The sequence below is a fragment of the Pteropus medius genome, unplaced genomic scaffold (genome assembly GCF_902729225.1).
Source record: "Pteropus medius unplaced genomic scaffold, Ma_sr-lr_union100, whole genome shotgun sequence".
Taxonomy (NCBI): Eukaryota; Metazoa; Chordata; class Mammalia; order Chiroptera; family Pteropodidae; genus Pteropus; species Pteropus medius.
Window position 1 is genome coordinate 13,459,855 of NW_024342471.1, and position 26,417 is coordinate 13,486,271.

The window sequence follows — 26,417 nt, forward strand, 5'->3', positions numbered from 1 at the left end:
CAGAGCAGGAGGCCCCTGAAAATCCAACAGGGAGAGCAGGCCTCTGACTTGGTCCAATCTGTCCAGATCTCTTAGGTATCCTCCAACCCTGAGGAGGACACTGGCTCCTGTCTCCCTCTTCTGATTCAGCTTCCTACATGCACTTTACATCTCTCAGAAGTGCCCTGGGCTTCTGTTTCTCAAACTATGCACGATTCCCTAAATGTGCCATACATCCTTGAATCTCCCAGCCTTTCCTGATGTGGTTCCTTTCTACAGAACTCTCATTTCTCTCACAGCTTCCTAGAACAACATTCCTTGGTCCTTCGAGGTCCAGCTTGTGGTAGATTAGATGCTTATTCAATACAAATATTCACTGCTTCTCACTATACTTCCATGGGAGGGATATACTTCCTTGCATCTAGGCCTTGGGCTTTTTCATATGACTACTTTGACCAGTGGGATAGTAATACACATGATGTGACAGAGGCTTACAATGTGCTTACATGTTAGGCTTGGTCTCTTGCATGCCTGTCTTTTGTAGGTGCTGGTGCAAAATCAAGATCAATGCCCAGCAAACCTCCATTAACTGAATGAGAAATTTAAAAATATCCATTGTTGTTGGACACCGAGATTATTACAGTGTTTGTTATGCAGTAGTAGCTGACTGATACACAATTAATAAGGTCTCTTGCCCTTGCTTGTTGTGTTATGGACTTCCCCTCTGGGTTCCCCCTCAAATCCTACCTCCCATACAGTACAACTTCAGAGAAGACTTTATCATGCTGTATTGTGTGTGATTATCTGATTAACATGCGTTGTGAGCTTCTGAGTGTATCTAAATGTTCTGGGTGACCTTTAGTCAAATTCCTCTTTGGAGACCTAAAAACACCTCGTGACATTCACCTAATAGCTAAAAGTTTTGATTAGTAAGCAAGTTATACCAAGATCTGCGAGCATATATTGTGACAAGTAGAAAATATAATGCTTGGTATTTTCATGTACCTGTTGGGGAACAGAGAGAAAGACCAGCCCATTGGACCTATCTCAAATGAGGGAACAGAACATGCGCAGGCACAATGGCCCAGAAATTCTGAGGTATACGAGGAAATAAAAGGGGTCAAAACACCTTCTACCTTTGAAGCAGTGTCTTAGTCTGTTTGGGCTGCCATAACAAATTACCACAGACTAGGTGGTTTATAAACAACATAAATTTATTTCTCCTAGTTCTAGATTTGGGGAAGTCCAAGATCAAGGTGCTGGCTGATTTGGTGTCTGGGTACGGCCTGCTTCCTGGTTCATAGACAAGCTTCTTTTTAATGTATCCTCACAGTAAAAAGGGGTGAAAGAAGTGAAAGGACTCTGGGGTCTTTTATAAAGTCACTAATCACACACTTATGAGGGCTCTAACCTTCATGACCTAATCACCTGCCAAAGGCTCCGTCTCCAAATACTATCACATTGGGGATTAGGTTTCAATATACAAATTTGGGGGGAACACAAATATTTAATCTATAGCAAACAGTAATTAAAAATTATAGGACATTCAAAGCTGTTTAGATGTTTGAAAAAGCGTCTCGATCAACAGAGACTGAAGGCAGTGTGGGTGAGAGCTGCACGTTGTTTACTATTATCTGGGTAGAGATAAATGGGTGGTAGAATAATCTCTGATTATACTGTCTCATGTTGTAAGAAAACTCTCATCTTCCTGTTGATTTTTAAAATACCAAATGCCAAAATCGAGCCTAATTTAAAGGAAGGAGTCACCTGTGATTTTGGCAAGGCTCTCAATCACCAGAGTCTAGTCCAGGGTCATTACTAGCACTTGGCACATGCTTGATATCGATGTGTGTTAAACGAATCAATAAACAAATGTGCAGAAAGGAGACTTGGCATGTCCCTACAAAACAACCAATCTGCAGAGATATTCCATAACCTGAGTGTTTTCAGGAACCCATGTTCCTGAGAAACATGTGTGATCCCATCTTAAATCTGAGGTTGGTATGAACTTAAAGAAGTCTGGTTACATGCACAACATTGCTATAAAAATAATTTTCCAAATATATCGCAAGTCTTAAAAATGTCTATACCCTTCGACTTAAAAATACCATACCCAGAGAGTTCTTCTGAAGTAATTAATCAGAGAAGTAGAAAAAGATCTAAAATCATGTTGTTTACACCCTTATTGATAACCAAAAAAAAAAAAGGACTTGTTAGCACAAACCGCTTTGTGACACATCAGTTACTGTGGGCACTGTCAAATTTGCTGTGTCATGTTTTCAGAAATATAGGCCAATTTAATTCAAGGAGACCAGGAGAAGGGATAGAGGGAGAGGGTGAAGGGTTGAGAGGGAAAGAGGGGAAAGGAGGAGGAAGGAGGCAGGAATGGAGTCAGGGGCAGAGCGAAAAAGAAACAGAAACGGATGGAGACAGAACACAGATATCTGTTCCCGGTGAGTCACATACGCTGAATAAATGTTTGTGGAAGAAAGACATGAAAGAGGAGAGCAGAGACAGGAACGGAATGAGAGGCCGGTCCCCAGTCCCCTGACAGAATTAGACTTCATTCACCCTGGAGAAACCGTCGTGAGGACGCTGGCACACAGGGAGGCGGCCGGCGGCAGGGCTGCGGAGAGGAAGGGCAGGGAAGGGGCAGCGCTATCAGCACAGGCCGCTGAGCCCCTGGAGGAGCAGGGCAGAGGGAGGAAGTGCCAGGGCTCTCCCGGCTCTGCCACAGGCTGGGAGGAGCATGGAAAGGGCTCAGGTCATGTGTGGGTTTGGATGACGTTGCCTTAGCTTGTCCTTTCTTATTGTATCCCCACCGTCCGTGAAGTCCTGTTTGCTGTGGGAGTCGATTTAGGTTTTAACTGAGAAATGCTGTTTCTGATGTTGTAGATGCCTTTGGATATTCTTGGGCCGATTTTAGAATTTATCCTTCAAGTATGTGAAGTTTGCCATTTCATGTATAACTCAGATCTCAGAGGAGTTATTTTATCCCTTTCGATATCGTGTGTGTGTGTGGTGCCCATATGCATGCTGGATTATGTTTTCCTTACTCTTACAAGAACAACTGGTTTGGACTTCCTGCTTCCACTGAAAGAGTTCAGTGCCAGGATCGCCTGGCCTTCCCATCCTGCTCATTTGGTCTGCACTGCAGCATCTCATCCCAAGCAACCTTTTCACTGGATTCCCCTTGTCCCAAACATCACGCCCGTGCAGTCTTTGTGTACACAGCAGTCTTTACTGAAGGCTTGGCACCATAGAGCAGCTTCATTCTGCTATGCCGCTCAGCCCCTTCTGCATCCCAAACTCCCAGCCTTCTCTCCTTCTTACCTAAACTCCAGGTTTCCTTCAGAAGCCCAATTCTCTCCCTTTGATTTAAAGAACAATTAAGTCTCCACTCTTTTCCTCATCTCAGGGTCTACCCTTTTCACCCCTGCAGCACCCTTATTGTGCTTTATAAACAAAGGGCTATTCGGTCTTTCCATTTTTAGTAGCAAAGAACCAGCAAAGACTCTGAAATATGAGGCTGCCTTCGACGGAGTTTCCAGGAGCATTTGGAGAAGAGGATTCATGTAAAAATTACTTATTCCAGAAGTGTTCCCAGAAAAAACTGGTTGGAGGTGGGGTGGGGTGGGTGGGGAAGTGGGACCTGGATAAAAAAGAGGACAAGCAAAAGATATGACACCAAGTAGAGTCCCAAAGAGGGTGGCTCTGGCTCAGTCACTCATGCGAACTCTGGAGATACCTTACAACTGCCCTTCAAAGGAAGCAAGAGAGCTGGAGGGCTGTACCCCCGTATTTGTCAGTCATTATTAAAGGGCTGGCCCTAGGGGGACATAAATTCCCAGGCTCTCTACCAAGAGATGCAGGTGCAGGCTGCCGGGAGTGAAATCACGCCGAGAGCAAGCGCGCACAAAACCAGTCCAGGGATCCTAGGGGCTACGGGCAGAGTACCAACAGCATCTGCTGCAGTCTTCTCTTCCCCCATCCCACCTCACTCTCGTGAGAGAAAGGGAGCTGCGTGCAGAGTAATTTCCTCACTGACGTGAGTAACGCCACCCTGGAAAAAGCAGAAGCAGCTATCACTGAGGATGTGGTACTGGCACGTGTGGTATAAGAATTCCATCTTTGGTTCCTGGCACGGGAGCTCCTAAAACCCTGTAATTTCCTAAATGATAGGAATATCTTTTGTTATTTATAACAAGCCCTTTCCGTCACACCAGAGTTTATGCTAATGAGGTGACTCAGGGTGGGGCCTCTACAAAGCCTCACAATGGACGGGACTGGTCACTCCAAGTGATTGCAAGACTAGAATTTTCAGCCCCACCCACTGATCTAAAGAAAGGGTGTGAGTGCGCTGCAGCTTATGTTCTACAAAAACTCTTGAACAAGGAGTTTTGAGGAGCTGCCGAGTTGGTGAACACATCTATATGCCAGGAGGGGTAGTGCACCCCAGACTCATGGGAACAAATGCTCCTGAGCTCAGGATCCTTCCTGAGCTCGCCCTATGTACTTCTATCTGGCTGTCCCTCTGCATCCTTTATAATATCCATTATAATAAACCGGTAAATGTTTCTCTGAGCTTTGCGAGCTGTTCTAACAAGTGATAAAACTTGGGGGTAAGTCATGGGAACCTCCGATTTATAGCCTATGGATCAGAAGCACAAGGGACAGTATTGTGAAATGGGGGCAGTATTGTGGGACTGAACCAGTAACCTGTGAGATCCGATACTGTCTCTGGGTAGGTAGTATCAGAATTGAGTTCAATTGTATCAGATCAGATATCAGTCAGTATCCTCTGAGGATGGCTTTGTACTGTTGAAAACTCTCCAGAGTATGCTTACTCACCAGCGCAGAAGCTGTTCTTCCAGGCTCTTCTCCCATTTTCCCATCCCTCTCAGGCCTGTCTTAGCTTCTTAGGATGACTGCAGGGCACTTGCAATCAGAAGAAAAGGGTGAGTACAGTGGAAGAAAAACAGGTGCTGTAATAAATCACAAATGCCTACCAGGGCAGGTCATGGTGAGTAGTCATGCCCCAGGCCTATAACTTCTTTAGTGAAAAGTTTGTAAGCAAACTTTGACCATTGTTTTTGTACATCTAGGTTAACATACCTTTGAAATGCCAGGAGTGATACCCCTCAAAGGCATAACCGCCCTTAAGAAAGCACATAATTTTGTAATCCAATCCTTACCTTGCTTTCTCCTACTGTCGCACAATCTTCTTTACTTCCTTCAATTTCAAATGCATAAAAGAAACTGCACATTGTTATTCTCCAGAACATTTTAGATCTTGCTTCCCAGCAACCATCATCAGTTTGGGCACAGATAAACTCATAAAGATTACCTACAGGTTTGTATGTTTCTCGCATCAACAGTACTCACATCTGCCCCTCAGCAACTGCAGGTGAAACGCCACAGCCCCCCCTGCCACAGGGCGTGCCTCAGGCTATTTCTGAGACAATGCCCTACTCCAGGTTACAGAGCCCTGGATGCACAGGTGGTGACTGCACTCTGCTCTTGCAGAACCTGCCCCATCAGACTTTGGTTTGCTAGATGCTAGAGGCAAGACAGCATTCTGTTCCAGACAGGTGGCTCTCCTGTTTGTGGCTATCTGGCCCATGCTTGGAAACAAGGTTGCCGGTGTTGTTAACCAAGTCCTGGTCTATGGGGGAGGCCTCTGACTGGGAGAGAGTAAACTGCTGTTTTTGCAGTATCCTGGACAGAGAGAATGGAGTGGGTGAGATCCATCTGGATGTTGGCTGTCAATGCTTTTCTGGTTGACTTTGTTTGCTCCAAATGAGCTTGACTCTCTTTCCTTAGTTCAAATAGCACTTTCTTTGGCTGCTCTTTGCAAAAGCGTCAATGGTCTGCACACGCACATCATACAAGGCACAATAATAATACACACACACACACACACACACACACACACACACAAATTCCTCTCTACTCGCCACATAAATGAATACTGTGCCAGGCAGTGGGCCAGCACATGGAGGCCTCTGAAAACCAGAGGTGGCTGTAGACATCCAAGGGAGGCTCTGCAGACTTCCTGCAGTTTCTAATGCTCCTTCCCTCAGATACTTCTCCGCATTATAACACCTCTGCACTGTGGGGTAATGACATCAAAAACATGTGCATTTATTTCCACTTCCTCCACAAAGCCTCGAAATGAGAGTAATTACAAAGAACAACAAAAAGGTATGAGTACAAGGACAAAGCAAATTGGAGAGGATGCAGGACAGATGACAGAAGTCCAGAAAATTTTGGAAGCTGGTGATAACTGATTTAGAAGAACAGAGAAAGCCGAAATTTAGATCTGAAAAGGGAGGTAGTATATAATAAGAAGTGGATTCCTTGCTGTAGGACTTTAATTGAAATAAATATCCACTAGAGATGGGGAGAGAGGTGGGGCTGAAAATAGGAGATGCATCTTGGCTGTCTGTTTGAGAAGCAGTGAGACACCCAGATCTCTACTCCCATCCTACACAATCAGACAAAAACAGGGAACAGTACTGAAAGGGGCATTCAGTGAAAGTCTACCTGTGGATGGCAACCTCCTCCCCCTACTCAATTTTTCTTTGCAGCAGCAAGAATGATGGAGACAGATGCAGAATGATGGAGACAAGCTTACATCTTCTGAGAGGAAGAATGGAAGATTCCTCTCTGGGGAAACTGACTAGGCCAAGAGAAAAGACCTACAGGCATTTGGTGTTCCCTCAAAGAAAGAGCTGTGTCCCCACCTGATCACGTTACTGTGAAGCCCACTGGCAGATGACCCCCTCCTATGCACCCAGGACTCAAAATCAGTCTGAGCAGAGAGCTGAACATCCCTTGATATCAGAGGGAGCTTCTAACATGAAAGACAAACATAAAGACAGACATAAATCCACCAACTACCCCACCAACCATCCTAGGGGGAGGCAGAGAATGCAGAAAGCAAAGAAAATTGCAAGAAAATTCTCAACCTTGTTTGTATCTATGAAAACAGAACAGTAAGCTAAAAAAAGGAACATGTAGAGACTAAGAGCTTTTAAAATTTCAAAATGTAGCAGAAATAAAAGTTCGATAGATGAATTGAGTATAATTTGAGAAATTCTTTGAGACAGTAGAATAAAAATACAAAGAAACAGAAAACAAGAGAGAAGAGGTAAGAAAATTCAAGCTCAGCCCATAGATCCAACAACCGACTAATACAAGTTTCAGAGAAATGAGAGACAATGGGGGAAAGAAATGGTCACACTAGTAGACATGATTAAAAAAAGAAGGAATAACTTAATACCTGTCATTGGGCAAATTCAAAGAAATTGTAGTATCATCACACAACAGAATGCTCTACTGTGATGAAAAGTTGATGAACTATAGCTATGTGCATAGACGACTCCTAGGAACAACGTTGAATGAAATGCATGCCACAGAAGAATGCCATTTCTGTGTGTGATGCCATTTTTATGATGTTCAAAGCAAGCCCAAGTAAACAAAGTAGAGTTTAGCAACACACGCATACGTAATAAGACAATAAAGAAAAGCAAGAGAATTCAGAAAAAAAGGCATGAGAGTGGTTATGTGGCTGCTGGAGGGTGAGTGCATGGTGAGCAGAGAATGGGATCAGAAAACAGCATAAGGTATTGATAACACCCTGTTTCCCAAATTGGGTAGAAAGTTCATAGGTGTTTTTACTATGCTTGTTTTACTACATTTCTTAACTTATATTACTCATATTCTTTTATATATGTGAGATGTTTCTCACACACACATACACACACACAGAGATACACAGACACGTACACACGAATAATATAAGAAAACTTCTCCAAATTGGGGAGGTGAGTTTCCAAATGAAAAGGGCTTAACAGTCTGATGCAATGAGAAGAAAAAAATCTACACCAGAACATATCTTGAAGAAATTTCAGAACAACAGAGGTTAAAAAAAATATATCATTGAAGCAATGAAAGAGCAATAAAAATACCTCACATATAAAAACTGCGAATCAGAACTGTGTTGGTCCGATAGGAAGTAGAAGATAACATATGCTGATATTCTGAAAGAGCAAGATTCCTATTTAGACCCATCGAAGCAGCAAATGAAAGAGCAGAATTAAGGTAAACTCAGAGAAATTAGGCCTCACAAATGTTATCTTCCATGCAGCCCCTTCTCAAAATGGGAGAATGTGCTCCATCAAAATGAGCCAGCAAATCAACAAAGAGGAACCCCTGGAAACAAGGACAGACGGATTTCAATACAGAAAAGAGACAAAAGGAATATAACAGCTGTCAGTTAGAGCAGGAAGCAGGCACAGCACAACTCAGTTGGCAGCAAGAGAACAAGAAAACTCCAGGAGAGAATTCCCCATGAAAAACAATAATATCAGCTGTCTGATATTGAAGTGAATTGAATTACAGTTGTGTGCAACAGTTTCAGGAAAAATTACTCATTGACACATAGAAAACTACGCCAAAACAAACAAACAAATGAACAAACAAACAAAATGAGGCCATTTATTTACTCCAGGGAAAAGTTGTACTGAAAAGGATGTGTAAATGTAATATACTATGTGGCTCACTGGCATGTAATATTTACTTAATCCTGATAATGCTGAATATTGACTGAACCAAAAAGTATAACTATATAGGGAGAATATATAGTTATAGTGGTGTGTTTGTGGGTCAGAGTATGTAAAATGTAAGAGAACTGAATCTGTATTTGCTGTAGCTTTAAGAAAATGTTTAAGTTCTAAAATGAAAAGAAGCAAAACCGCAGGATAGGGCGCACTCCCCAACTCAATTTGTGAGGCTATATAACCCTGAACCAAAACTAGATGAGGAAAGCAGAAAAGAAGTTACAGCCAGTTTCCCTCATAAGCATAGATGTGAAAGTTTTAATTAAAATGTTAGCTAGCTGAATGCAGCAGAACCAAGCTGGTCTTATTGCAGAATATAAGGTTGGTCTAACTTTTAAAAAAGTATTAATATAAATCATCACAACTATAGATTAATGGAGAAAATCTACATGATTATCTTGATAGGCACAGAAAAAGCATTTGATAAAAATTAGCACTCATTTACGTTAAAAATAATCTTAGCCAACTAGGAGAATAAGGGAATTTCTTCAATAACTTCATGAAAACTCTCTACCAATAACTTATAGCAAATAGAATACTTAAATGGTGAAGTATTAGAAAAACTCCTTTTAAAACCAGGAAGATGTCAAGGGTATCCTTTAAAATCTTTCTACTCAACGTTGTACTTGGAGAGTCTGGGCAGCATAGTTAGACAAGAATAATAAATAAATGATATAAAAATTGTAAAAGGAGAAAAAAATGTCTATCTTGTTTATAATATTCCAGCCTAGAATTCTGGAGCTATGACACTTGGAAATGAGAGCACAGAATTAAGACAAGTTCAGACGAGATAGTTCTCAAAAAGTTTATCTTATATGCATCCTGTACTAGGTTCTTATTGCTGCTATAAAAATTACCACAAATTCAGTGGCTTAAAACAACACAAATTTATTCTCTTATAGTTCTGGAGATCTGAAAGTAATCTAGTCTAAAATCAAGGTGTTAGCAGGGCTGTGTTCCTTCTGGAGGATCTAGGGGAGAATGTTTTCTTGTCTTTTCTAGCTTCTGGAGGCCACCCCCAGTCCTTGGCTTGTGGCCCTGTCCTGCATAATCAAAGCACATCACTCCAAACTCTGCTTCCATTGTCACATCGTCTCTCTCTGCTATTATCATATAGCCTTCACTGTCTCTGACCCTTCTGTCTCTCTTTTAAAAGGAGCCTCTTGTGATTGTACTGGGACCATCTGGATAATCCCGAAAATCTCCCCATCTCAAAACCCTTAATCTAGTCACATCTACAAAGTCCATTTTGTTATGTAAGGTAACATATTCACAGGTTTTGGGGATTGGGATATGGACATCTTTGAGGGGGGCCATTATTTAGTCTACAATAAATCATTTCCATGCAATCAATCACTCACAGGTTATATGACTGTTTATGTAGAAAAAGCCAAGATAATTTACAAATAGATTAGAATTAATAGAGTTTAACAAGGTGATTCAATTACTTTCCTATAATTCAGATACGAAAGAGTTGGAAAATAAAATTTAAAAAAAGATGTCACCACATTAAGAAATTATGAAGTGCTTCACAATAAATTTAACAAAAGATATTTAAAACCTTTATGAAAAAATTATTTTAAAAATGATAGAAAAATCTTAAAGATGACATAAATAGAAAAACATATTATGAACATGGACAGTAAACTTAATATGATAAAGGTGTCAATTCTTCACAGGAATATATAGATTTTATTGTAATTTCAATCAAAACCCTGACATGTTTCTTTAGGAACTCGATAAGCTGATTCTAAAATGTAAACAGAAATGTACAAGAACAGGTAAGATAGAATGGTGGTCTCGCACTAGCACACAACAAGACTTATTATAAAGTATGACAATTAAGACAGTGCGGTGTTGCAACAGAGATAGATAACTAGATTACCAGAACAGAAAACAGAGCCCAGAAACGCACCCATAGATGGACATTTAATATATATGACAGAGTGGCACTGCAGATCGCCGGAGAAAATGATGATGAGTAATTGGTTATTCATATAGGAAAAATAATAAAATAAAATTGAGACTCGTATTCGGACCAAATACAAAAATCCAAGTGGAATTCAAGAACCTAGTAAGAAAAGACAACTTCTAGAAGAAAATATGAGAGCATGTATATGATCTTTGGTTAGAGCAAAGATATAATAAAATATAAAACGCACAGCCTATAAAGAAAAAAGCTGATAAAGCCAACATCATTAAAATAAAAAAATGCCTGAGTATCAAAAGACATCATTAAAAAGATGATAAGACAAACTACAGACTGGGAAAAAATTTGCAATATTCATAATTGACAAAGGATTCAAATCCAGAATATATAAATAACTCATAAATCAATAATTTAAAAAAACTCAACAGAAAAATGAGTAAAAGATAAATTACAGAGTAAGAATCACTAATAAATGCATGAAAATATGCTCTATCAGAGAAATGCAAACTAAATCACAGTGAGGTACCATTTCACACCCATCAGCCTGGGAAAATTAAAAAGTCTGACAATTTCAAATGTTTGTGGTCACAGGGAGAAATGAGAACTCCTTTACATGCTAAAGTAACTGCAAATTGGTTTAAGCATTTAAGAGACCAAGTAGGCAGTATCTAAAGGTGAAGACGTATGAAGAGGCATATATCCTTCAACCTATTTCACTCATGGGTATACAAATCACATAGAATTGCATGGGTATATACCCTAGGTTCTTGAACTTGTACATGAGGAGGCATTTACAAGAATGTTCATTGCAACATTGTTTGTAATAATAAAAAATGGGAAACTATCCAAATGTCCATCAACAGAGAATGGGTAAATAAACTGTGGTATATTCATATAATGAGATGAGATACTGTACAACAGAGGAAATTAATGATAAATTATATATATCATTGTGGATGATTCTCAAAAACAGTAAGGGGAAAAGTTTTCAGAAAGTATTATACTATTTTTCTAAAAGTTAAAAACACAAAAAACAATATATATTTGGTTTGGAAATATAGACATATCTAGTAAAAGTATAAAAAGTCGTGTATGGGAATAATAAACACGAATAGAAACCAAATGTGGTTTACTTTTGGCAGGGGGAATGAAATCAGGGAGAGTAATACAGAGCTTCAGCTATAAATGTAAAGCTTTATTTCTTAATAGGTGATGGATATTCATTATTTGTATCTTAGAATGAACTATGCCACTTAGACAGCATTATATATTTATTGCTCAGAAATATGGAAGGAAATAGGAAAAGGAAAGGGAGTAGGGAGGTGAAGGAAGGTGCAGAGGACTCTTGTTTTTTAAAAAATTGTATTTCTTGTTTTTTAAAAAATTGTACTTCTGGCTGACCTTTAAACTATACAGAATTACAACTTCAATAAAAGTCAATTATTATAAAAATAATGGAAGTTTGATCCAGGGAGTAATATGTGATGTGCTTCTGGCAGATCTCTACTTTTAGATGCTTTATCTCAGTGCTATTCAAAATATGGTCCTTAGACAAGTGTGAGTTGGTGATTTGGTCTGCATGGACTAAATGTAAGAATTGAGCCTAAGTGTTTGGGAACTTTTATAGCAATTTTAGAGTGATTTTATGTATGTTGAATCTAATAGAAAAATACGGTCTTGTATTTTATATTTTATAATTCATTATTTTATTTTTTTCCTAGAAATAAACTCTTATTTTACATAAGTATTGGTGTGCAATGAATTGAAAACAAATAAACTGCTCCTGCATAAATAATTTGAGATGCATTGCTCTACCTTAATGAAAACTGCTATCTTCATGATTTCCCCCCCTGCAATGTTTAGGTTTTCTTGTTCCTTAGGGATCTTGTGTTCTGCTCCTAAAATATTAATGTCCAGTGTGGGATTCCAGAATTGTTTTATCTAATTCCAGATATTTGCCTTGCATATAAAGATGTGGCTATTCTTTGCATGCATTTCCTTCAGACACATGTAAATGTAGCTGTAATTTCCTGTTGGTAAACAGCAAGCCTTTAAATTTAGAATCAGGTGGTAAGGTTGGTATGTAGAAGTGTAATAAATTGGATTGCTTTCAAAGCAATACCTTTTCAAGTTAACTGTTAACTTACCAGTTTGTTGCTTTTCTTAATTATACCTAATATCACCTGATATGTGAAAACACCATAGATAGGATTTAAAGTATTTACTTCATGGACTTTTTGCATGAAAAATAGACCTCATGCTATAGAATGAAAGATATAAATTAATAAAACATTATTATTGTAAGAGAACAAAATAAAACCCAACCTCTTCTCCAGTGCTTGGCAGCACTCCTGTGAAGTTTCAGGCTGTGTGTGGTCTCCATCAGAGGACTCTAAAGCTTGCTTAATGGCCTGTGTGACAGCAGGAGCCCAGGCTACACAGTAGGGGCCTCTGAAATGTCCAAACATATCTGTTGTAGATCTCCTTTTCTCCTCAAGGATAGACTTGTTTTTTAAAATTATTTTTTTAAGCCAGATTAGTTACTGATTTCCACGGTCCTCTTACACCTGCCACTTCTCGAGAGATTTTTTTATAATCTTAATCTTTCTGAAAAGTAATAAAACATTGCCTCGGCCTGGCTTTCCATCAGAAACACCCAATCTCTTTCAATTCAAAAAGTCTAAAGGACTTTGTCTCTGGCCTCATTTAGCTTTTAATTTACAGCAGTTTAGTCTCTGATAAGTTTTCTAATTTTATCGTTTATGTTACTTAACACTTGTTTGCGACTTTACAGAATTCTTTCTTACTAACGTGCCATTCTAGAATATTCTCATAACTAGTATTTTGCCTTGCTCTGTATTTCATTCTCACCCTCCTAAAAGACAAACATGAGGTGTAGGGCAACAACGATAGCCTCTAAAGCCTTGTCTTTCTTCCAGAGGTCTCTGCAGCAGACTCCCTGCCTCTAATTTTTATCTTCCCCAACGCTGCCCTAATCCACTGAGCTTTGGGTTAGCTGAAGTCTGAGACCTTGATTCCAACGGCACCAACCTGTGAAGTTAGGTGATAATAGTTTTCCCTCTCCAGGAGCACCTAGCAAAACCAAAGCAGGTAATTATATTTATCTACGGTTTGGGGTTGCTACTGAAGGAAGTGAAGCAAGACAGGTAGAGGAAGAAATGTAACTAGGAAGGGGTTGATAGCGAGAAAAAAGAGGGGTCCCGTGACTTAAGCTTCTGAGGAGACAGTCATGGGTGAGGACAAGGTGGCGGAGTGAGAACAGTAGCGGGAAACGTCCCCAAAGATGAGGCGACCCAAGAACTAATTAGTAGCTTTTTCAGTAAAGCTCTGAAGCAACTCGAGTGGCCGGTTGTTTGGCTGCTGCCCAGGCCAAGGTAATAGAGCATGGTCAGGTCCTATAAAAGCCTGCAAGTTAACTCGAGGTCACAGAAGTCATGGCAAGTTTAAGTACATGCAATATACGGTCAGCGCTGGTCAACAGGAACGGCTCAGAGACTGAGGAAGCCAGTCCAGAGGTCGAGTCCACACAGTGGCGGGAACTGCCGCCCATATCTGGGAAACCCTTCTCGCAGCAGCAAAAGCAAAAGCAAAGCCCTAGAAGACCACATTGCTCAGATCCTGTGACCGAGCCAGGCTCTAATTGGCTGCAAAAGCTCGCTGCCTTTCTGTTTCCCAGAAGCCTTCCTGGAAACTACATTTCCCAGAGGACCTTGCAGTGCTTATTCTTCCTGGCTGTTTATATATCTAGGGTGGTGTCGGGTTTGCCCCAAGTCCATGGAGAACTTGACTGGCTGGTGAAGATTAAAACATCTGCACTCTGGAGGCGGAGGAAGCGAGCCGCGGCACTGTCCCTTCCTTTGCGCAGAGGCCTCTGGGAAATGTAGTAACATCGAGGTCTCCGAGTCCTCCTGGTTCTCGCGTTTCCCCAGGCTGTGAAGGTCGCGCGTGGGGCGGGACCAATGGGGAAGAGGAGGCTACTAGCTTCTCCCCGACCATCGGGTGGCGCTGCGCACGAGCATCTACCCATCTACCTCTTGCTTATCCCATGCTGGAATCTCTCTTCTACCCTATTGTCTTGAGATTTCTTTAAGTTTAGATTTCGATTAAGCAATTTTTAGAGAGATCTGAGAAATGGGGAAAATATTTTAAAAGAAACAAATGACAACAGCCCTAAATTACCCCCCACCCTTCTGCTGCTCGTCGGATGCTTTATGAGGGTACAAAGAACCGTGGCGCCGCGCCTGTTGGGGTGGGAGGGATCTATTTTAAGTCAGGACTTCTATCGGGCAGTTACTTCCGCCTGCAGAGAGTGTCGAGTTCTCGCTGGTGCTCACTCCCCTGAAGTGGGCCACCAGGACCCTCGGTCCCAGCCCAAGCCTTATTTCTGCCTTGGAGGACATTTGTTCTGTCCAGCTGCAGTGGTGTCGTTCTCATTTCACGGAGAGGAAAACTGAAGGTGTGGTGGATAAAGGGGTTGACCTGCTAAAGGTCTTCAGCTAGTTGTGTAGTCAGAACTCAGTACAATCGGAACTAATTCTGATTCCTGTCTCTAACCTGTCATGTCCACTTCGTGTGGTGTTAGTCTCCTTTTCTCAGTTTTTCTGCTACTGCCTTAGTTTAAGGGTGACATTACACTAACAGTGTCATCCATTCAGTATTTATTGAGGGTGTGCTAAGTGCCAGGCATTGTGCTGCATGCTGGGGCACGGTATTGAATGGGGGCAGACACAACCCTACCCTTACGGAGTTTATAATCTAATAGAGAAGACATACTAATTACATAACACAAATGAGAATAAAATTTAAAACTGTAGTAAATAGAAAAAATAGGGTGCTACAAAAGAGAATGGAGGGAACTATAAATTAGATTGGGAAATTAAGGAAAGGAAGGAATGCTTGATTTGAGACCTGAAAGCTGAGAAAAATGAAGCTTTGTAACCGCCAAAGTGGAGTGATCTAGGAGGAGGGAACATCAAGTGCAAAGGCCCTGGGATAGGTAAGAACTTCTATTGTTATTCAAGGGCTGGAGTGAGGTTGGGAGAAGGTAGAGCAAATTGAGGCTGGCCTCCCTTTCTCCAGTCTTAACTCATCTAAACTGATCCACACTGACAACATAGAAATCTTTTCAAAACTCAAATATGATGACTTTACTCTCTTGTAGAGGCTTTGTGCCCCCTACAAGGCAAATTCCTTGGCCTAGTGCTTAAGGACCTTCGTAATTGGATTTATCTTGCTTTATAGTTACAGTCTCCTTTTTTTTTTTTTCGGACGTGCTGTTACTTCTGCTTGGTATGCCCTCTCCCATATTCTTGCTGAGCAGGCAAATGTCTATCACCTGTCCTGTCTTGGCCTCAATATCACCTCCTCTGTGATTTTCCCTCAGTGCTCTCTCAGTTAACTTCTGGTTTCCTGGCTGTATAATTATTCATTTGCTTACTGATCTCTCCCATGAGACGGTGAGTTTCTCCTCTCAGAGATTTGTTTTCTAGCTCCATATGATCCAGAACTGCAGAACACGAGGCCAGGCAGTTGGTGTGTTCATAACAAATATGAGAGAATGAGTAGAACAGCTAGCCATCACTGGCCTCTACCTGCTATCTGATGTGAAGGTGACCTGTGGCTTCTACCCGCAGCAGAGTAGAGATTAACATCCAAAAGGTCAAGAAGAGCTGATTAAGAAATCTACACTTACCATGAGCCAGACACTGTCTCTTCCACTGTCTCATCTAATCCTCATAACCATTGTGAATCTCAGCTTTTTTTTTGCTGGCAAGAAAGCTGCTGCCCAAAAGCTACCCCAAAGATCACCCAACCGGTAATGGGGAACCTGGGATAGGGACCTAGACCTGGCACAGAATCCTGAAAATTTTAAACTGAACTTCAAATCCCCTCTATCTTAGGTAGGTCATTTGTATTTCTGTACATCTGATCCAGAAAAGCCATTATACTGGGGCTCCGCCTCTTCCAGAAACCAGTGATTCTTTATGTCTCTGCTTATATCAGTAATTTGAAGGGCCTAGAAGAACCGGTAATACTCAGAGAAGCAGAAAATTTAAGAAAGGGCACTCTTGGCTAATGCTGTCCAACAGAACTCTGAGGTGATTAAACAGTTCTATATTTGCGCTGTTCCATATGGTAATGTCTCAAGTTCCACTTAAGCAATAGCTCTAGCACCCCCACCCTCACTTCTGCCCCCACCAGTGGTCCCTGACTCCAGGCTGTTTCCAAGACAGCTCTCCCTGAGAGTACAGACCCCTGGGTTAGGTCTGCAAAGGTCCTGCAGATCCAGGCTATACCTTAAACTGTAGCTCACGCTATGCCCGAGAACACATCAGAGCACAGACAGATGGAACATATATGGTTCCTGGATATGGCCAATGTGTTGTTGTCTTACCACCCCAGCATCCTCCCTGGATCCTGGCCAAGAGCAAGTGCTAGGTTAACACTGCGGATGAATGAATTTACTTTCTCTTCCCTAGGCTAGGGCTTCCTCAGCTACTGCGTTTGGCTTCTAGAATCCCTCCTTATTATGGACTAATGGCTTCTGTCATCCAGTGAAGATTAATGAAACCAGTGCTTCATAACCTCCTCCTCCATCCTGACCCTTTGGGGTATGCCAAGGGACAGCTGCAAAACCAGTGAGTAATAATTCCTTGGAAACATGCTGTATCCAGCACTTTTATGTGATAATCGGATTTTTATTTTGAAATCCTGTGTGCAAAATGAAAACCCAAATGAGCATCTGCTACATATGATTAGAGGCAGTGTGGTTCTGGGGAAAGAGGACTGGTCTCAGGGTCACCCTGGACCTGTGACTAACAGGCTATAAGACCTTGGACAAGGTGCTCAGTGCCTCTGGGCCCCAGTTTTCTCATAAGTAAAACAAAAACATTAGACTCTAAGCTTCTTCCTAAGGTAATGTGAATGCTTAAAAAATGGCTGGTCACATCTGCAATCAAACCACATTAAGTACCTTTCAAGTGATCATATGCTTGAATCTGGCCTATTTTCATTGTTTAGTTTTTCTAACACCTTTCACTTAACCCTTGCATCGCTAGTGCCTTCCTCATTTGCAAGGTCTTTACTGTTTTTTGGCTGCTGCTTCACATTCCACTAAGTCATGTTAGATTTCAGCCATCGAATCACCTACTTTTTTTTGCCCTGCGTGGAGTCTTTTTAACCCCCAGCAGTCTCTTTTCCTTGACAAAACACAGAAGTCTTAGTCTCCTTCCCCTTCCATCCCTCCTACTCTTCTTCCCTGCAAAGACAAACCTGAAAAATCAGAGGGTTCTATTCTGGTAGTTATCACTCTCACCACTAGATGGCACATGTGTGCAAGTCATCAGTCTTTGCACAAAAACTTTAATTTTATTATGCTTTTGTACTCCAGTCCACAAAAGCTTTCAGATGAGTGATAGAAGCACAAATATACAAAAGGATAAAATGGAAAGTTGAGATAGTTGGACAGAATAGAGAACAAGTGGAAAAAATAACTCCAGGATGACGTTATATCAAGCAGATGGATGCGAGCACACAGTTGGTTCTGAGCTTCTAAACAGCCAGAGGAAAGAGGGAAACATGAATGGCAATAAAATTCCAGGTTTTATAGGAGGAAAACAAAGTCGTTATTCAGGAGAAACACAACTTTTCCTGATCCTGAGACCAGAGAGATGTTTTTCCTGTGGGTCTTCAGAGAGGACACTGACTGAGCAGTGAAACAAATACCAGTGACTTAATTGGAGCTGTTTCTATGAAGTCCTTCGATGCAGGCCTGTGGCATGATGCTAAACTGCAACTGAGGAAAAGTGGGTTTATGGGGCTCAAACACTGGGGTTCCAGGACAGTAAATTCACTACCGTGTGCCTTTGTATACAGTCGTCCCTGCTTATCTGTGGAGGATATGTTCCAAGACCCCCAGTGGATGCCTGACACTGCAGATAGTACCAAACCCTATATATACCATGTTTCTCCCTATACCTGCATAACTGTCATAAAGTTTAATTTATAAATTAGGCACTGCAAGAGATCAGCAACAATAATGAAGTGGAACAATTATAACAATATACTGTAATAAAAGTTATGTGAATGTGCTTCTTGCTCTCAAAAGATTTTATTGTACTGTACGTACAGCGTGGATACACTGGACAAAGGGATGATTTATGCCCTGGGCGGGGCCCCACGAGATTTCATCATGCTACTCGGAATAGCATGCAATTTAAAACTTATAAATTGTTGATTTCTGGAATTTTCCATTTACTATTGTTGGGCTACAGTTGACCGTGGGTAACTGAAACTGGAGAAAGTGAAACCGTGGATAAGAGGCGACTACTGTATTTTCACACAGAGAAATTTGCGCACGCCCCGTCTCCCTGCAAGGCTTTGGGTGGAGTTGGTGCCGGCCAGTCCCCAGGATGACCCCAATGAACCCCGCTTTCTGGTTTTCACACCCTTGTGGAGCCTCTCTCACATTGTGTCAAGAGGAGGTCTGTGTGACCTACAGAATACAGGAGACGTGGTGATGTGTCGCTGCTGAGATCAGGTTATAAGAGACATCGCAGTTTCTCGCTTGGTTTCTCGGTCTTTCTATCAGATCGCGTGCTCTGGGAAAAGTGAGCTGCCATGTCATGAGGAGCCCTCTGGAGAGACCCATGTGGCAAAGAACGGAGGCCTCCTGGCAACAGGCAGCATCAACTTGCTAGTCAAGTGTGTGAGCCACCTTAGAAGCAGATCCTCCAGCCCCCATCAAGCCTTCAGATAACCGTAGCCCCGACTGACACCCTGGCTGAAACCTTATGAGAGACCCTGACCTAGACCATCCAGCCAAGTCGTTCCTTAGCTCTGTGAGATCATCAATGTTTGTTAAGCTGCTAAGTTTGGAGAAGGGGTGATTTGTTATGCAGCAATAGATAACTAATACAGAGTCCAATGGAAATCCAAAAGTGCATCAGGGATAAATTTACATGGGTGCATCAACTTGGTTTTGGAGACTGAGAAGGTATTTCAGAAGCAATGTATGGGCTTTAAATCTGATAGATGAGAGTGCTAATTCAGGCTGTGTCCATGGAAACACAGAGGAAGAGGGGCCCATAAAATGTCTGTAAAGGAGGTTTCTCCGCAGAATGATGATGAGGGCAGGGACATCAACTGTCTTGTTCACTGTGGCACCTTCAGTGCCTAGCACAGGGCCTGGCACATAATAGACTTTCTACAAAGTTTTCTTTAATGAATGAATGAAGGGTGAAGTACAACCTTGAGAGAGAGAGATTCAGTTATCTGGGCGACCATCATTCGTTAAGCCCCTACCATGTGCGAAGTATGTGATGTTGGTTAAATTCCATGAAACTTTTGTTTCATATATAGGTTACATCCACCTTTTACCCCCATCGTGCCTTCCCTCATGCTATGTTTTCTCGTTGGAATTCTTTTATTATTTTTCTAGATATTGGCATGCGCTTTAATTTCCGTACTGAAAACTTTCTCATGGTAATAGTGTTCTTAGGTCATTGTGAGAAGTCATTTCTGGTCACCGTTTTTCCAACATGAGAAGCAGCGTTGCCCAGGACATTGGGTTTATTTTGTGCAATTTTGTCTCAGCTCTGCCCTATTTATCTTTTTCCTTTCTTTTTGTTGAAAAATGACTTGAAATGGCTGATGGTAAGTAATAACAGTTCAATTTTCCTCTGATGACAACTAGAGTCTATTTTCCCCCTTTCATACTGACTTTGGTGCCAATTTTAACCAGATTTACTCTAATAGAAATATTCTGGAGGTGAAGGAGAGTCAGAGTGATTTGCTTCAGACCCGACGTCCCTCCCCATCTGTGAACACGCCTTTCTCTGTGGCTGGCTCTGCGCTACTTCCCCTCCCCCCCGCCATTATCACCACACAGCTGCTGTTTGTTGAGTATCTACTACATATCCATCCCTGAGTTATGCAAGCGTTGCATGCATTATTGAATCTGTGCTAGAGACTGTGAATTGCTTTGCCAATTTTGTTAGTCCATATCCTTCGAGAAGATGGGATTAAAAGTGCAAGGATTTTACCGGGGGAAGTACGCTTGTGAAAGGGAATAGGGAGGGAGGTAGAGAATGCCAGGAGGGCCATCAGAACCCAACTGAAGGAGAGAGGGAAAGAAGGATGGGTGCAAGTGTCCCAGATGATCGAACGGTTTAGGGAAAATCCAGTCTAACGGAGGTTTGGCAAAGCTGTCAGGCAGTTCTTGAGCCAGAGTTAACCAACAAAGGAGTCCCTTGTCTCTCAGGACTGGGTCTGACTTTGTACCCCACCACACTCAGCCATTGGTGAGGTGCAGCCCATGGGAGGCATGGCCAATGGATTTCAAAGCACGACAGTAGCGGGTCTCAGCTCCCTGCAACAGGAAGGCGTGGGAGCACATTTTTGTGACGGCTACACCAATATTTATTTGCTTTTCTTTTTAAGTAACAGAAGCCTCATTTATTTGGAATGGCAAAAGCCTGTTGCTGAACTGAAAGATTTCAGTTCCCAGCCTTCCTTGCAACTAGGTGTGGTTCTATGACCGATCATGTGGTTCTGGTCATGCGATGTAAAAAGAAGTGTTATAAGAACCTTCCAGAAGTGTTCCTCAAGGGGATCTGATTTGGCTAGAAGGTGCATACCTTTTCCCTTCCATTTGGCAGGATTATAGACAAAATGACTGCAGCCTTAGCAGCTGTTTTGTGCCAAGAGGCAATATGTTAATAAGGAAAGAGCAGACAGATAGCAAGAGTCTTCATCTGTAAAGATTAGGGACCTCATACCAGCTCTGTATTGCCTAGCTCCATACTTTAGAAGAAAAACAAACCCTTTTGTTTAAGCCACTGTTGCTTTAGTTTTGTTATAAGCAGGTAAATCTAATTCTAATTGGCACAGTGCTGATCTTCACAATGGCTCTACCAGGCAGACATATTTATACACATTTTACAGATGAAGAAGCTTGGAATGATTAGGTGTTAGAACCGACATTAGAGCCCAGAGTGGTGCTAAGGATGCTTTCAACTGCGAATCACAGAACAGTGTTTTTAGGCCTTCTCTGAAGACAAGAATTGCCTGGGCGGACTTGCTAAATGTACAGATTGTTAGGCCTGTCTCTGGAAATCCTTATTTAACAGGTCTAAGTTAAGGCCTGAGAAGTGGCTTTATCTCAGACAAGCAGTCCAGGCCATCCTTATCATCAGGGAAGACTGTGACTCCCAATGTGGGCGAAGACCAACTTCAGGCAGCTCAAACAATAAGGAAGTAAATATTTCACAAAAGACTTTGTGAGCATAAGAATCGTTTGTGGCGCTTGATAGAAGTACAGATTCTGGGCTCCACTTTTATAGATTTGGAGTCAGATCTTTTGTGGAACCCGGGAATTTGCATTTTTCAAATGCTGCCCAGGTGATCCCAAGGCCTGTGATTTGGAGTCCAGCTTGAGGGACCCTGGCTGGCTTCACAGTTAGAAGAACTAGCATTGGAGTAGACTGAGGCTGGGTTTGAATCCCAATGCTGCCATTTGTTGGCTGGAGAACCTGGAGCAGGCTAATTAAACTCTCTGTGTCTCAGGTTTCATCATTTTCAAATTGAAGAAAATAATAAGGCCCACCTCACAGAGTTGTTGTGAGGATTAAATGAGATAATTTATGTAAAGCTCTTAGCTTTGCTTAAATAAGCTCTCAGTAAATGGTGGCTATTGCAATTATCATACCCCATGCATACATCTTGCAAACAGTATGGGCACAGAGTTCTGTTACTGTGGATAATTTATACAAATTATCCATGGTTCCCCAGGAACCATGATTCTGTACAGCAGAGGCTGGTACAGAAAGCTGAGACTCCCTTTTCCCTTCTGGCCTTGAGAATGAGGGACCTGCCTGTGTGTGCTGAATTTGAGTAAAGGTCTAGGACATGCTCCTGTATACCCCCAGCGGCCATCGTCCCCCTCGCTCTCCTTCTCAACCAGTTTGCCCAGTAATGATCTACACTTGATGGCTCCATTTTCTCTCATTCTCTCCTCAAGTCACTGCAACCAGGATTCTGCTGGCAGTGCCTTACTGAAGTGACTCAGTAAGTTCACCAGTGGCTTCCATGTTGCCACATACAATGGATATTTTAAAGTCTTCACCTCATTTGAGCCCTCTGCAGCATTTGACACTGCTGTCCACTTATTCCTTCTCAGAACTTTCTTCTCTTGGCTTCCAAGATTCCAGTGCTGTGTTTCTCCTAATTCTGTGAACAATTCTTCTAGCCTCTGTTAAACCTCTGTGTTTGTCCTTGTTTTATGCAGCTCTGTTCTCTGTCCTTTTAATCCTTCATTTGCCTTAATTCCTTTTCACTTTCTTTTTCTTACTCTGATCGAAGCCCACTATCATTTAACTCTTCTAAGTTCCAGGTGAATTATCTGCCTTCTTAGGATATCCTGGTCTAATGCAACCTTTTCCTTCCTTCCTCCAAGGGATGGCTTAAATCAGTCCAAGCATTGTGTTCTATAGTCCCCTTCACTGGTATTCCTAGGAGGCCTAGCAAAGCCTATGAAAACAGGACTGGATTACCTGCAGATCAGGCCCAGGGCGACCTTAGATGCCCTTAATTGTTCCAAGTTATCATGATATCAGAGATGGAGTCACTGTGTGGGGTGAGTGTATCCATCCATCTTCTTGGTGTGGACTCTAAGGCCTTTGCTTCATTGACATCCAGTGCCTTTCAGAGGACTTAGGGCCATTCCTACTTCTGCTATGGGCTATGGGCTTGCTTGGCTTTGGACCTTGCTCGTACCTTTCTGGTTTTACGTTTCTCATCAGTGAAATGCAAGAGTTGGACTAGTTCTCTCTGAGGTGACTTCTAACCACTGGTGCCATCATGATCAGCTTTGTCATCAATTATACAATCTTTGATTCTTTTCCTGAGGATCTATCCCATAGAAGTACTCTCCCAAGTACATAAAAATGTATGCATATAAGAATGTTCACCTGTAGGAACCTAAGTGCCCATCAAGAGGAGATTGGTTAAATAATTTATGGTGAACATATTCTATTGTGGTGCTGCTCGAAGTAGATAGTCTGCTGTTTCTTACTGGTCTTACTTGAGTCAGTTCCTGGACTAACACTGGTGTACAGATCATATTTTTGAGTAGCATTGCTTGAGCTTCACAAAAATGAAGTAGCTTCTATGTGTGAAGATGTAGAAAGATGTCCAAGATATATTGTTAAAAGAAACAGGTATGCAATAGAACAGTGGTATTTTCAAAAACAAATCTATACGAAAGGGATCTATAAATACACAGATATGCTGATATATGTATAAAACATTTCTAGACCAAGTCCTAAGAAATTAACAGAGGTTACCTGTGGGGAGTGCAGCAGGATGTCTGGGGTGAGAAAACTCTTTTTCGTTGTGTATCCAAACTGTTGTTCAGCGGGTCCTCTCTAATACAGTTGCTAGAATCTGTTGCGATTGGTCTGTGCCCTTCTTGACAGAGTTGTTACATTTTAGATATAACTGGTATTATACTCTTTCACTGTTCAATACTTTTTTCCTATGTGTATGTATCACTCTCATATTTAAAAACAAACTAGTTGCAGAGAGAATACTGATGCTTCTAGATTCTCTATTTGCCAGATAACAAGCCTCCTCTTTTAATTTTTCATGAATATTTCTTCTTTCCAGTTTTTCAGCTCTGTCCTGTGCCTGGAGCTCTTCTCCTGCAGATACATTCACAGTAAGTCATTTTGGTTCACAGCCGAGTGTTGAAGAAGCCCCAGGGGCCAGAGGGCTGATTACGGTTCTAATTTATAATTATACAGTGATTTTTTTCGCATTGCTTGTGGAATCCTGACTTCTTTTCTGTTTGAGTTGGAGAGTTAGAAGGATCTGATTTGACTCAAGTAGTATAGGCTGTGATTATCATAAGAATTTGGCATATTAAATTGAATTGAGAAGTATTGAACAACAAATGTAAATTATTTTCTTCCATTCGTCACTCCTACACAACTGTGTACTTACTGTTTGCAGCTGACTTGCTGCAGAAAAGAGAAATGACTTATCCTAATGCCTTTGAAATGGGAACTGTTGCGAGATCTAAGTGGCCTCTTTAAACTCAAGATGCAAACAGATGGTGCTGTTGGAGGCTGCATGGAGCTGAGACAGTGTCTCTGGAGTCTGATAGTTTTTCATTCAAATGCCGTAGCCTTACCTATTGTGGTTCTTGATGAAAGTTTTTTTTAAATTTTGTTCGAAAAAATATTTTGTCTTATTTCTGTGTAATAAAGAATGTGAGCGGCCTTGGTCCCTGGTTCTTGGAAGATACCCTGTAAATTCTTGAAATAATGAGTGATAGGAATGTTGTTGTTATTCATGGTGGACCCTGAATGTTTATGCTAATTAGGTGACTCAGGATGGGGACTGGCCACTTAAAGAAAGACCAATTTTGTGATGAGAGGGTTGGGGCTTTGAGCCATGTGATACCAACTTGACCTCTGGGGAGAAGAGGAGGAGTGTAGCCAATGATTCAATCAATCATGCTTATTAATGAGACCCCAGTAAAAACTATGGACACCAAAGCTTGGGTGAGCTTCCCTGGTTTTAATACTCTGTATCATCACACATTGGTATGACTAGACGGTAACACATGATGATTTGAAGTGGAGAGAACAATGAAAGTTTTGCATTTGGGACCTTTTCAGACTTTTCTCTGAGTGTTTCTCTCTGTGGCTGGTTCTGATTTGCATTCTTTTGCAATATAAAACAGTAATTGTAAGTACAGCACTTTCCTGAATTCTCTGACTTATTCTAGTGAATTACAGAATCTGAAGGGGTGATGGAAACTCCTGAATTCATAGCCATCTGGTCAGATGTGTGGGTGGCCTGACGACCCCCAAAGTTATGGCTGGTGTCTATAGTAAAGGCATTCTTATGGAGGGCTGTACCCTTAACTTGTGAACTTTGATCTGATTCTGAGTAGTTGGTTTCAGAAGTTTGAGCTCAAAAAAAAAAAAAAAAAGTTGATTTCATTGCAATTTCCCCATTTATTTTGAGAAATTTAAAGTTTAAAGAAAATTTCCTAGAGTAGTATAATGAATACACATATAACCTTCACTTAGAGTCTCCGGTTTGTTAACATATTCCAGTATTTGCTTTATTTCTCTCTCTTTCTATGTATTTAAAATTTTTTTCCTGAGCCTATTGAAAATGGCAGACATATATCCTTAAACATGTCAGCATATACTTCCTGAAATCCAGGAAATTCTCCTACATAACCCTAATATCCTGATCACAGCCAAGACATTTAGCATTGATATAAAAAATATTCTCTAACCGTATTTGAGTTTTCCCTCTTCCCCTTAAAGTATCCTTTATATTTTTTCTTTTAGATTTATGCTCTGATCAAGGATAAATCACTGCGTTTGAATGTCATGTTTTCCTCATCTCCTTTAATTTAGATTCTAGGATTGCCCCCTTGATTTATTTTATTTTCTTGTCTTTCACGACATGGGCACCTTTGAAAGAACCAGGCTACTGGTTCTGTATATTGACCCGTGATCTGAATTTGTCTGATTGTTTCCTCATGATTAGATTCAGCTCCTATATCCTTGGCAAGAATACAAACTAGCCATTGTATTAACGAAAGGGCGAAAAGCACATCAGCAGTGAGGTACCCAGATGCCACACACGGCGTGTAGAAGAACTGCTTCGGCCAAGGACCCAAAGCATTTGGTGGAGACAGTTTTACAGAGCAGGATGCTGGAGTCGCCTGCACCTCCTCTTGACATCATCTCATCCAAGCCCCACGCAAGGCTTAGAGGGCTCTCACATGTCCATCTCCAGCCCAGACAGCCTCCCCAAACCAAGTCCTCATTTTCATCTGA

At 41.5% G+C, this 26,417-nt stretch overlaps 1 long non-coding RNA gene across 1 annotated transcript in view; it reads left to right on the plus strand.

Annotated features, from left to right (window-relative positions):
- The first annotated feature begins 14,336 nt into the window (after positions 1-14,336).
- The window catches only part of LOC120603679 (uncharacterized), a 314,182-nt gene continuing 302,101 nt past the window's right edge, over positions 14,337-26,417 (plus strand). The window contains exons 1-2 of the long non-coding RNA XR_005653080.1: positions 14,337-15,550; positions 17,034-17,192. This is a non-coding gene — a long non-coding RNA (uncharacterized LOC120603679). The remainder of the gene's footprint in view (positions 15,551-17,033; positions 17,193-26,417) is intronic.